Consider the following 8,909-nt stretch of genomic DNA (forward strand, 5'->3'; position numbering starts at 1 on the left):
TTAACCACTTCAGATCCGCGCTATTGCCAAATGACGGCATTAGCGCGGACCTACATTTTCAGGACTACGTCTATTGACGTCGTCCTGGTTACGAGCGGCCTGCGCGCCCCCTGAGGGGCGCGCGCGGCGCGCTCTGTGATCGGCGAGTCCGTGAGACTCGCCTGATCACCGATCCGTGTAAGGGGTCGATCCCGACCCCTTATCACGTGATCAGCTGTCAGCCAATGACAGCTGATCATGTGATAGAACGGAGCCGGTAATCGGCTATTATTCCTCCTCGCGCTGACAGCGCGAGGAGAGAAAAAAAAGCCGATCACCGGCGGCCGTGATCGGGACATCAGTCCCGATCACGGCCATCAATACAAGGGACCACCTGCCACCTGCCTGTGCCCACCTGCCTCCCGCAGTGCCATCCTGAAGTAAAATAAAAGAAAAAGTAAGTGCCCCCCGTCAGTGCCCCCTGTCAGTGCCCATAGTGCCCACAGTGCCACCCCACAGTGCCACCCCACAGTGCCACCCCACAGTGCCACCCACAGTGCCACCCAATCTGCCTCAAAGGTGCTGCACCCCAGTGCCGCCCATCAGTGCCCAGCAGTGCCGCCCATCAGTGCCCAGCAGTGCCACCTATCGGAGCCACCTATCAGTGCCACCTATCAGTGCCCATCAGTCCCATCTATCTGTGGTACCTATCAGTGCCCATCCGTGCCACCCATCCGTGCCACTTATCCGTGCCACCCATCCGTGCCATCTTATCTGTGCCCATCTTTGCCCATCAGTGCCGCCTTATCTGTGCCCATCGGTGCCGCCTTATCTGTGCCTATTAGTGCCGCCTTAACTATGCCTATCAGTGCCCACCAGTGCAGCCCATCAGTGCCCACCAATGCAGCCCATCAGTGCCCACCAATGCAGCCCATCAGTGCCCACCAATGCAGCCTATCAGTGCCGCCTAATCAGCGCACTTCAATGAAGGAGAAAAATGACCCGTTTGCAAAATTTTATAACAAACTATTAAAACATGATTTTTTTTTTTTTTTTTGCATCTTTTTTTGTTTGTTTAGCAAAAAATAAAACTCCGAGCTGTAACTAAATACCACCAAAAGAAAGCTCTATTTGTGGGAAAAAAATGATAAAAATTTCATTTGGGTACAGTGTTGTATGCCCGCGCAATTGTCACTCAAAGTGCATCAGCGCTGAAAGCTGAAAATTGGTCTGGGACTGAGGGGGGTTTAAGTGCCCAGTAAGCAAGTGGTTAAAAGAGCGTACATGTTCGCCAGCACACCATGGATCGGCAATTTTCGTCCAAAAGGTTTTAATGGAAAGGATCACATCAGGATCAAAGGATGCACCTTTCTTTGTGATGTGATCCTTTCCATTAAAACCTTTACGAAACCTGGACGAAAATTGCAGATCCATGGTGTGCTGGTGAATATGTACGCTTAACAGCAGTGAGAGACGCCAGTGTGGGGGATGGTCTATGGACCACTTTACCCAGGATGCCTGCATACTTAGATGTGCCTGTTTTAAATCAACCATGTGAGTTGCTAAATGTTGTACCTTCATTTAATATAACCATATTGCTACACTTAGATGCCCCTCTCTTCTCTTTTATACTCTGGAGCTCCTGCTGGATTTTGCTTCTAATCCCCTTGTGGAGGCTTCCATTTGTGGATGAACATTTTTATGGTTATATTTGCTATAATCTTTTTATATGGACTATAAACTGAAGGATTTGTGAATAAATGGTTGTGGAACAACTCATTTGAGTTACCATTATTTCTTATGGGGAAATTTTGCTTTGATATAAAAGTGCTTTGGATTACAAGCATGTTTCCGGAACTAATTATGCTTGCAATCCAAGGTTTTACTGTATTTTGATTAGGCAAGCGGCCTTAGGCTTCATTTAGACGTGTGGTTGGGAGAAGGGGTGGCAAAAAATGTGGGCTTGTGCCGAGTTTTTGCTGCCTGCCAACCTCCCCCCCCTTAAAGTGGTAATAAAGGCTTTCTTTTTCTTTTCTTCTTTTTTTTTTTCTTCAAATAACAAACCTGTTTTATACTCGGTGAATTGTGAACCGCGCCTGGATGATTAATAATGAGTAATTGCTGCTGTCGAAATCGAGGGAGCGCAATTCAAGTTTATATTATCAGGATGACAGCGCTGTCATCCTGATAATGTTTTATACTGGCCTGCTCTGTGCAGTTGGTTTGGCACAAAGCAGCCCCAATCCTCTTCTCAGATCCGCCACTGGCGCTCCTGGCCCCTCCCTTCTGCCGAGTGCCCCAAGAGCAAGCAGCTTGCAATGGGGGCACCCAAGCGAGCTCGTTCATGAGTCACGGCTCTGTGTCCATTCACACACCTACGGCTTGGCGATAAACCCTCTCTCTACTCATTGGCTGTGATTGACAGTATTGAGAGGGGGGCTGCTGCACAGAGAAGGTTTTTTACCTTCATGCTCAAGGTAAAAAACTTGAGCCTTTACATCCACTTTACTTTGCAATAGACAGCGGATGGAGTTATTTACATGCGATTTCTTGCAACTGCAGCAAAGTTTACCCGACGTTTAGCGAACGGTGGGCGGCAAGCCTGCTGAATGCTACACACTCAAGCAAATGCGAAAGCACCGTAATGAACGCACTTGTGCCACATTTGTCAGCAATGGGGTTAAAACAGGCGTTGAGGAGGTGCCCAGCCCCAGTACATACCAGTATAGAAGGTACAGTAGCGTGGGGGTTGTCATTCTCCTGCTCCCCAGGCAGCCTCAGCTCTGTGTCCTTTCCGGTTGCTGGGGGATGGGGACGTTACTGGGCTCGGTGATCCCTGTTCGGATCGGCACACCACGCGATCCGCGTAACACTCCGCTGATCGCGTGGCTTAGGAAAGGCCGTGGCTTCGGCCTAGCTCCGGCACACTCCTGCACAGTAATGATAGTGAGAAGAGGGCAAGAGACATCTTGTTACACCCACCGGAGTTTTAGATTTCAGTTATTTTCAACACACAACAGAGCTTATATACTTAAAGTGGTTGTAAACCCTTACAAACCACTTTGACCTATAGGTAAGCCTAGATTAAGGCTTACCTGTAGGTCCAAGAAATATCTCCTAAACCTATATGGTTTAGGAGATATTTACCTGAAGACAGCCACCGCTGTCTACGGTGCATGCGCCGCAGACAGCGGCGTGCAGGCGCACGGGGTAAGCCGCAGATCGCAGCGATATGCCGCGAGTGTCGGCTCCTGTGCGCATGCGCGGGAGTGACGTCATCGCGGCTCCGGCGAATCACAACGCCGGAGCAGCGAGACCCACCAAGAAGATTGACGCTCGGAACTACAGGGGACAGCGGTGACTTTGCTGGCTCCTGTGTCAGGTAAGTGACACATAATGCACTACTATGCGATGCATAGTAGTCCATTATGCTTTACCTTTGCAGGGAATCAAAGAGGAAGTAAACCCATCAGGGTTTACGTCCTCTTTAAATACAGTATTTGTAAATCCGACGGATAGTTGAATGTGAAAATCAGAGGTGTTCTGTCACATGAGCAACCATGTAAGGTCAGCAGGTTTGCTGCTGCTTTTAAAATGTAACATCTAAACAGTACATTGGATTTACAAATACTGTATTAAGGCATATAAGCTTAGTTGAAAATAACTGTCAAATCTAAAACTCCAGTAGGTGTAAAAACATTTGTCTTTTCCCTTTTTTGCTGATCCGAAAAATGATCCGATCCGTGACTCTGATCCGAGGAACTATCCGGTCCGTGAGTTTTTTGATCTGTTGCACCCCTTCTGGCCAATCGGGTCTTAGAACCTGCTTCTTGATTGCCCGGGAGGAGAATCAGGAAGACAATAACAAATATTAATTCGCTATTGCTCTGCCCCCGGAGCCCACCCATTTTTGAGGCCAACTACAGCCTCAGGCTCTAATCCTGAGCTTCTAAAAACCAGAACAAAAAAAACCCCATTGAAATCCATGCTTCCGGCGCCCCGCATGGAGATTAACGGGGTGTCGCTTCTGCGCCCCTAATGAAATGGCTGCCACTGATGTTCAATATATGTAATGCTTGAGAGGACGGTCAGAAACTGCAGCTCTAATGGAGGAAATGAAGGTCAGTGAGAGTGAACATGTTACATTGTTGGCTGGAGATATGCTGCAGAAGAAAATACAAAACTAGGAACATGTTACTTGAGGCTAGTAGAGATCAATACTATTTATTACCCATATCAATGTTCCCACTACAGACTGCTGAGGTCCAAGGGCTGCACATCGTATAACAAAGGGCTGCAGGTTTGGCACTGGGGTACTATATGCGCACAGATGTAGTACATCGGGCACCTATGGGGAAAATGGGCACCTTGGAATGTGATCCCACTTTTCTTGCCAGACTTATGAAATTTTTGAACAGATCTTTTTTTTTTTTTCACCGTTACAATGTGAATTTACATTTACTATATATTGTTGCAAAACTTAAACTCAAATAAAAAATGTATTAATGTTCATAACACAAGAATCTATACCTACTGTAAACCTTCCCGATCTTCTCCCATTTCACACTCTAGTACAGCCTTTTTTCAGTCAAGGCACCCTTTAAAATTATCAACATTCTCAAGGCACCCTCCAAAATCATGGACAGTCTTGAGGCATCCCATCCTAAAATGTAAAAGCGATTTTAATAGTTTTAAATAATGCAGCAACTTCCAAACACTTAGGAGACCCGATGTTAGAGATGCAAAGTGCTACTGAGTAGGGATGAGCCGAACACCCCCCCCCCCCCCCCCCCCCGGTTCAGTTTGCGTCAGAACATGCAAACGGACCGAAATTAATTGATTACATTAGCATCAGGTGCTTGGTGGCTGGTGATCCAAGACTGATTTATTTTTATGAAGGTGAGCCGATCAACTGAGTCTGTGGACAGGCGCACTCTGTGATCGGTTACAAAGCCTCCAGCAGCACTGAATGTGCGTTCAGAAAGACAGCTGGATGCAGGACAGGCCAGTTGCTCAATTGCATATTGTGCAAACTCTGGCCAGTGATCCATTCTCAAGACCCAGTAACCCAGTGGATTTTCAGTTGGAAAGGTCTCCAAGTCTGATCTTGCCCCTAGATATTCCTGCATCATGTAAATCAGATGCTGGCTATGGTTGCTGGAACCGTTCAGATCTTGGGGCTGTGGACTAAAGAATTGTCTGAACGAATCGGTCAGACGGCCACCTTCTCCACCACTCCTTCTGTGACTGACCGAAGCCTCTGCAACATGTTGTCCAGGAGGACCAGGAAATTGTAACCTCCCAGGCTCTGGAAACACATTGCACAAACCTTTTTGCAAGGCCTCCCGAAGATGTTTCATCCTCTGCTCCCTCTGCGAAGGCTGGATAACTAACGATGAGATGATCTACAGCCACCTCCTCCCAGCCACGTACAAGTCCATGGGTTTCTGGGGACTGAAAACAATCCCTGGAAAACTGCTGCTGATGCTGAGTGCTGGGCTCCACCTCCATGCTGACACAATCCTCCTCCTCCTCCTCCTCTTCCTGTGTGATTGGCGAGCTCGCAGGAATACTGTCTGGATAAAGGGGGCCTTGAGAGGTAAGGAAGTCCTCCTCTTCCTCCCTCTGTTCTGGCTCAAGTGCCCCGTCCATTATTCCACGAAGCGTGTGCTCCACCAGGAAGACAAGAGGGACAGTATCACTGATGCATGCACTGTTCCTGCTCACCATCCTCGTGGCCTCCTAAAATGGTGACAGGTCAGTGCATGCGTCCTTGATCAGTAGCCCCTGGCATGGCGAAAAAAAAACAAGCTCCCCTGACCCTGTCCTGGCACCATACTCAGACAGGTACTTATTGATGGCCCTCTGCTGCATGTGCAGCATTGCCAATGTTGAGTTCCACCTGGTGGGCATGTCACAAATGAGGCAGCTCTTGGGCAGGTTGCATTCCTTTTGAAGGTCAGCCAGCCGAGCACTGGCATTATATGACCGGTGGAAATGCCCATAGACTTTCCTGGTCTGCCTCAGAAGATCCTGTAAGCCCGGGTACCTGCACAAGAACTGCTGCACCACCAAATTAAGGACGTGAGCCAAACAGGAAACATGGGTCAAGTGTCCCTGTCAGAGGGCAGAAAGGAGGTTGGTTCCATTGTCGCAAACTACCATTCCTGGCTGAAGCTGGCATGTCGCCAACCACCTCTCAGCCTGCCCCTACAGAGCTGACAGAATATCTGCCCCAGTGTGGCTCCTGTCCCCCAAGCAGACCAACTGATGCATCGCATGGCATCTTTTTGCCTGAGTGCTTGCGTGGCCCCTTAAACGCCTATGGAGCACCGCTGGTTCAGAGGAGAAATCTGCAAAGGAAGAGGCCATAGAGGAAGGTGTGGCAGAATCACCACTACTAGCCATTTGGAGGCGTGGTGGCTGAACAAGCTCCAACAATACTGCACCCTGTCCTGCATCCTTCCCAGCTGCCAGCAGAGTTACCCAGTGCACCATGAAAGAAAGGTAACGTCCCTGTCCATGCCTGCTGGACCATGACTCAGTGGTAATATGCACCTTACCACTGACTGCCCTGTCTAACGAGGCCAAGACATTGCCTTCCACATGCCATTAGAGAGCCAAAATGTCCTTCCGTGAAAAGAAATGGTGTTTGGGAACCTGCTTATGAGGTACCGCACATTCCACAAATTCACGAAAGGGGGCAGAGTCTACCAGCTGAAAAGGCAGCAGTTAGAGTGCTAGAAATTTAGCCTAGCTAGCATTCAACCCCTGAGCATGTGGATGTCTGGGACCGAATTTCTTTTGGTTGTTTAGAAACTGGGGTAGCGATAGCAGATTGCCCGCAAGTACTTGGCACACCTAATTCTACACCTTCATTCCTCTCAGTGCAGGTTTCTGAAAGGACTGAAGGTCTAGTGGGGTTGGAGATCCCAGCTGATGAGGAGCAAGGAGAGGTCTGCCTTGTTCTTCGGTGTGGGTCTTTTAAGTACTGTTGCCAATGGACTGCATGGGTGGTCATCATATGTCTGGTCAAGCATGTGGTGCCTAAGCGGCTGCTATTTTGGCCACACTTGATACGCTCAGACATATGTTGCAAACAGCAACTGTGTGATCTGCTGCACACATATCAAAAAAGGCCCACACCAAAGAACTTTTCAAAATACGTGGGGAGTCAGCAGCACCCTGAACATGCAGAGCTCTACGGTGTGATGCAGCCGGATGGCTGGCCTTAAAGTTTGAGGAAGGTTCCTAAAGCCAGATGTTTATTAGAAGGCACACAGGCATGATGCAGCAAGCTGGATAGATGGACTCCAGCCACGGTATCAGTAATAGGAACAACAATGACAGCAGCTGCAAAAACCCCGGAGTCCCCCTCTTTGACCCGGACCACTGTCCCTTTTTTATATTAACACAGGATCAGGATATTGTTCCTGCAGTTGATGTGTTGAAAGCAGAAAAAATGAGCAGGCATAAGGATTTGAGTGACTTTGGCAAGGGCTAAACTGTAATGGCTAGACTAATGGGTCAGAGTTTCTACAAAATTGGGGTTCTTGTGAGACCTTCCCAGTCTGCAGTGGTTAGGATCTACCAAAAGTGGTCCAAGGAAGGAAAAACGGGGAACCGGTGACCGGGTCATGCATGGGTCATGGCCAAGGTTCATTGATGAACATGGCTACTGTAGCTCAAATTGCTGAAAAAGAGAATGTTGGTTCCAATAGAAATATGTCAAAAACACACCATGCATTGCAGTTTGGCCAGCATGCCCATGCTGACCCCATGTCCACAACCAAAAGTGCTTACAATGGGCACGTAAGTATCAGAACTGGACCATGGAGCAATGGAAGAAAAATATGACAAAACAATCCCCTATACCCTAGAGCAGTGGTCATCAACCCTGTCCTCAGGGCCCACTAACAGGCCAGGTTTTATGTATTACCTTGGGGAGATGCAGACTAGAATACTGCAATCACTGAGCAGCAAATTATATCACCTGTGATGTATCTCAGTTATCTTGCAAACCTGGCCTGTTAGTGGGCCCTGAGGACAGGGTTGATGACCACTGCCCTAGAGAGCACAAAATTTGAGGTGCAGAAAAATCAATCAAAAGCAAAATTTACAAAAAAAAATTGAAAATTTTATTACATAGATATTATAAAACTATTTATAAAATTTAGGCCATAAAGACCCAGTGGTCAAAGTACAAAAGTGTGATTGCCTCTACATGTTCCACCACAAACGTGGCTTCTTCTGGAGCTTTTGTAGAACCTTATTATTTAATATTTGCCACCTTTCAGAATGGTCTTGGTTCCAAATGATCCCCTAGACCAGTGATGGTGAACCTTGGAACCCCAGATGTTTTGGAACTACATTTCCCATGATACCCGTGCAATGTAGCTGAGCATCATGGGAAATGTAGTTCCAAAACATCTGGTGTGCCAAGGTTCGCCATCACTGCCCTAGACCCATCAAAAGGTTTTACGGGGAACGTCTATGCCAAAAAAAAAAAGGAAAAAGAGGCATTGCCCTATAGCAGCAACTAGTGTTTCAAGGAATTTTAATGAATCGATCAATATTTCAATTCTTTTTGGTATATAAACGTCTTCTACTGCCAGCACGTTTATAGGGTAATTATGCCATCTGAGCACTTCCCTGTTTTTGTTTATCACTGTTCCGTGGCTCAGTGTCCGCACGACACCTCTTTAACCAATGGCGATTTAATTTTTTTTTTTTTATTGGAATCTATTACAGGGGCTAAACCCTTTTAAACAGGTTAAGACTCACTAGCAACAGTGTGGATGGCCAGGGTCAGGGCTTTCTTCCAGAAACACATTTCAATTGATTCATTTGAATAGTTAGACTTATCTTAATGGCATAAAGTCTGAACAGGTGTGTCTAGTATTCTGACCCCTCCCATTCTGAGTCCTGTA

Source organism: Lithobates pipiens, unplaced genomic scaffold, assembly GCF_037356315.1.
Source record: "Lithobates pipiens isolate NorthernLeopardFrog02 unplaced genomic scaffold, aLitPip1_a1.2 Scaffold_3, whole genome shotgun sequence".
In the NCBI taxonomy this organism is placed as follows: Eukaryota; Metazoa; Chordata; class Amphibia; order Anura; family Ranidae; genus Lithobates; species Lithobates pipiens.